Here is a 4,249-nt window from a genome sequence, read left to right on the forward strand (position 1 = left end):
ATCTCGCTAAGGTTGCCATTTCACCATTTTACTTGACATACAGAGTTAAAATCATACATAAAGCATGTTACATACAACATTAATACAATCAACAAAAATAAATGTAAAAGTATACCACAAAGTTTCTTGATTTGCAAGGGCCCAACACAAAGAGGCACGAGCATTTGATCAACGAGCAATGGCTAGAACATGTGTTCAACATGTCTCACCCTCGTAAACAAATTTTGATGTACAAATGAAATTTGGTGCACGCGACATCAATGTTCCATGTCATTTTGTATCCCATGATTTGTTCTTATTCAGTGGGCTACTTTTAATGTCCCACCGAATTTGCTCAGATCACAGTGATACAAAAATAAGACATGAAACGAGAGGCATGGTCCCATTTGGTGCCATGTGTAATGATGTTAAAAAAAAAAGATTCTACAATGAATATGACCGACCGGATGTGTTTGTGTTTGATTTACTATGTTGTAGGTGGTTTTGACTTTGGTTGAATGTTATTGTTTCTCATGTAAGTCAAGAATTGTGAAGGTAGTTCTGCCAAAAGAGATTGAACAACTGACATCTCTCCACCTGCAAAGCAGACGGTTATATGTGTTATAGTAATATTTAAAGAAGATTGTAAGATGACAAGTAACGAGATAATATGAGCTTTTATGTTTACCTTGTACTTCCCTAAAAGGAACAAACTGAACAATATCACGTGATGCAACACGCCCGGTTGAACTTTGAAGTTTCTCACCTTTATCGGCATCCAAAATCTGCATTTGCTAAAAAATTAACATATATTCATAAACATATACAAAGAAGGGCAAGAATGTAATTTAGTACCTCCATCTCCTTAAAGTCGGCCCCACCAACACCGACAATGAGGATCGATAGTGGCAGATCAGATGCCTTCACAAGGGCATCCATTGTTTCCTGTAGATCAGTTATCACTCCATCCTGTGGAGTTACCAGCGAACTTAGTTATAAAAATAGTTAAAAGATTTTCTATGGCTTTTTTAGAAAATCATTAGTGATGGCAAAATAGGCAGGTTGTGTAAGTTTTTGGTTTTTTTTAGAAATGATCTGTATGCAAAAATGAATACGAAAATTATATTATTTCAATAATACTTTTTTCTTTAAAATATCATGATTGCCACCTCTATGACTATCATAACTTGAACAAACTGGGATTATATTTAAGTGTGATGAATGATGAGGCATACTGTGATGATTAATAACACGAAATACTTGTGTTCATTAGCAGCCATTGATTGGCTGGCTATTGTTGCTGCAGATGTAATTACATGTCCAAATAAGGTGGGCCCCGCAAGTGAAACATTAAACAGGGCCTGTCTGTATGCAGTCATAATACCTTCTATCCCTGCAACCTGGTAATAGATGAGTTACAAAAACAAATATTAGCACGACGGGTTGGCCCGACCTGACCAGGCCCATTTTGACCCATACAAAAATTTATCCTTTTCTAACCATCACCTAGTGGCGTAAACGAGTCAAGCCGCTTGTGAGCCACTCGAGATCAGCACTTTAAAAGCTCAATCTGCTCAAATCAAGCCGACCTTAAACAAGCTCGAGCCTAAAAAATAAGCTTGTTCAATAAACGATCCCGAGCTAGAGCTGGCTCACGAGCCTATACTTTATACAATTGTTATTTAAAATATTAAATACATATTTTTATAAAAACTATTTAACATATATAAAAGTATGATATTAATAACTAAATTATATATATTGTTTTATATATAAAACATATATTGTTTTATATATAAAACTATAAATAAAATATATCTAAAAAACATATATGTATATGAATTAATTAATAAATAACGAACAAGCCGAGCAAGGCTGAGCTCGAGCTTGAAAAACTAGTCACTAGCCAAAGTCGAGCTTTAGAAATAGAGCTCGAAACGATCTGAGCTCGATGTCACGGAGTTAACTCTCGTGCGGCACTTAGACTCCTTCTAAGTTCAGCCTTGATCACCAAAACGCAGCAACGATTCTTAGACTTGAAAAGGGAACACAAGATTGTTGAGTTGCTTAAAGGGAACTTTAGATAACAAGAGAGCTTTACAAAGAGAATTTGTATTGCAAACTTGGATTGGTGATTTACAAATGGCTGGATACATCTATTTATACTACTCCCCCTCATGTTCTAGGAGTTTCTTTCTAGGTCCTTCTAATAATAAAATATTACATGAACATTCTAGATATGTACAAGGACTAATCTAGTAACTTATATCCAGATTTTTCCAAGGAGAATTCTATGGTTTTCCTTAGAAAATATCTTGGATATTTTCTAAGTCTTGAGCTCTTGAATCTGCTGGAAATTTCCGGAAAAACGAACCATCCTGATCAGATTTTAGGCGGGTCGTGACATCGAGCCTAGATGAGCTCAGGCTCAGCTCGGCGTGTTTACACCCTACCATAGTACCATTACGGCATTACCAACCAGCTGATTTTATCACCTCTAGTTTTTACTGCCAAATTCAAAAACCCATTTTGTTATTGGTTTAAAGAGTCTAAGGGAGCTTTATTGATAAATGGTGAACACATTTATAAGAAAACTAAAGTTTTCAAAATAAGATATTAAAAAATATTTTCAAGTTAAAACTCACCGTTGGATTGCTACCACTGCTTCCATTTAGATTAAAGCAATGACTAACAGACCATCAATCGGGCGTGCTCCAAATCCCCACGCAGGAAACAACTTATCATGATCATAAAACTGCAGTACATCTCCAACCTCTTGTATTGCCTAAAACAGGTGAAACATAATTAGATTTCCTTTATTATTATATACTTCCAATTTAGAAATAAAATAGTTTCCTGCTCACTTTCTGATATGCATTTGGACGTCCAGAATAGTCAATATAATGCAATGATTCTGGCAAGCGGGGATTTCCATTTGAAGCTGGAAATTGAATAGACAAAGAAGTAGCATAATAATTAGTAAGAGTAACTTACATGATATATTATATATCCCCACCCACTTAGTTAGCTTTCATCCATGGTCCAAAAAGCTGTCTGGGTTAATTCTGAGCGTTAAATTAGGCATGTGAGAAACACAACAGGGGTAAATACGTCATTTTCTTTTTCACTCCCACCTTTTAGGCTATGTGTAGTGGAGGGGCTACAAATTGGGCGAATTGTGACACGTTGCGCCCAGTCAGCAAAGGGTAAGAATTTGTTTTTGGGGTATAATGGTGTTGTAGGCTAATATATATATATATACATATATATATATATATATACCACACACAAACATATATAATAATATTCAATCCAAAATCGCCTGAAAAATAGTTGTCGCCCCCTCCCCCCCTTCCGCCCCACATTTCGCCCGGGGGGTCGGTGTAGTCGCCGGATTTCGCCCCTTTTTGTTTCTCACTACGGGTAGTCTTATACCTTAAAGGAAACAGAAAATGATGAATTTACCCCTGGGGTGCATCTCACGTGCCTAATTAACGCCCAAAACTAAACCATGGATGAAGGTAAGCTAGGCGGTCGCGGGTCGGGGACTATGTCAGTATGTCCTTAATTTTAAGCCTTAGGGACCAAATCCATGATTGGCCCAAACCACAGGACCATGCGTGTAATTTACTCGATTTATAAAACATATAATGATATAATTAGATGTTAACATATGCCTGTGTGAAGCTACAAAGAAGAATCCAGATACCTGTGAAATCTATGGCCACCATGAAGTTTAATTCACATCCACCAAAGAAGTAATCCAAGAAGGTATGATGAACACTTTCAGAATACTTCTCCACCAAAAGTTGACTTTTCAACACCTGAGTCAAATGTAGACCTAAAGGTCATCGGACTAAATAACAAGATCAAATTTACAACTAAAGGTCAAATTTAACCAAACAGATGATTGAACACAAACAATTAAACGAGTGCCATGTTCGTTTGTGCTCATTCGTTAATATAAACGAACGAACATAACTAAACATAGATGAACAAGCATAACTGAGCTACAATTAAGTAATATGAAGCACAAGGTGTTGAGCGTTGAAAGTTATTAAAACTGGGTCAAAAATTTAAATGAATATATTAATAATCGTAAACCACCGAATCTAAGCAAATGTAAACAAACGAGCATAAACAAATGTTCAGGAACATAAATGAACGAAAGATACATGTGCTCATGTTCGTTTGTTTAACTAAGAACAATTTTTTTGTCCATGTCTGTTTGTTAATTAAATAAACGAAATTCCCGCTGAAAGGTTCAAGA

The 4,249-nt window shown here is 36.0% G+C and overlaps 1 pseudogene across 1 annotated transcript; it reads right to left on the reverse strand.

Moving 5' to 3' along the window:
• LOC143612600 (protein BONZAI 1-like) lies at nt 1-3,820 on the reverse strand (annotated as a pseudogene). The gene is made up of 7 exons (XR_013149969.1): nt 3,689-3,820; nt 2,844-2,920; nt 2,625-2,764; nt 1,215-1,379; nt 835-948; nt 668-764; nt 1-576 (listed from the first exon to the last, which is right to left on the reverse strand). The product of XR_013149969.1 is annotated as a protein BONZAI 1-like (transcript).
• Between the last annotated feature and the right edge of the window lie 429 nt (nt 3,821-4,249).

This window comes from Bidens hawaiensis, unplaced genomic scaffold (genome assembly GCF_021521415.1).
Source record: "Bidens hawaiensis isolate Kalapana, Puna unplaced genomic scaffold, B.hawaiensis_p1.1 tig00035058_1, whole genome shotgun sequence".
NCBI lineage: Eukaryota > Viridiplantae > Streptophyta > Magnoliopsida > Asterales > Asteraceae > Bidens > Bidens hawaiensis.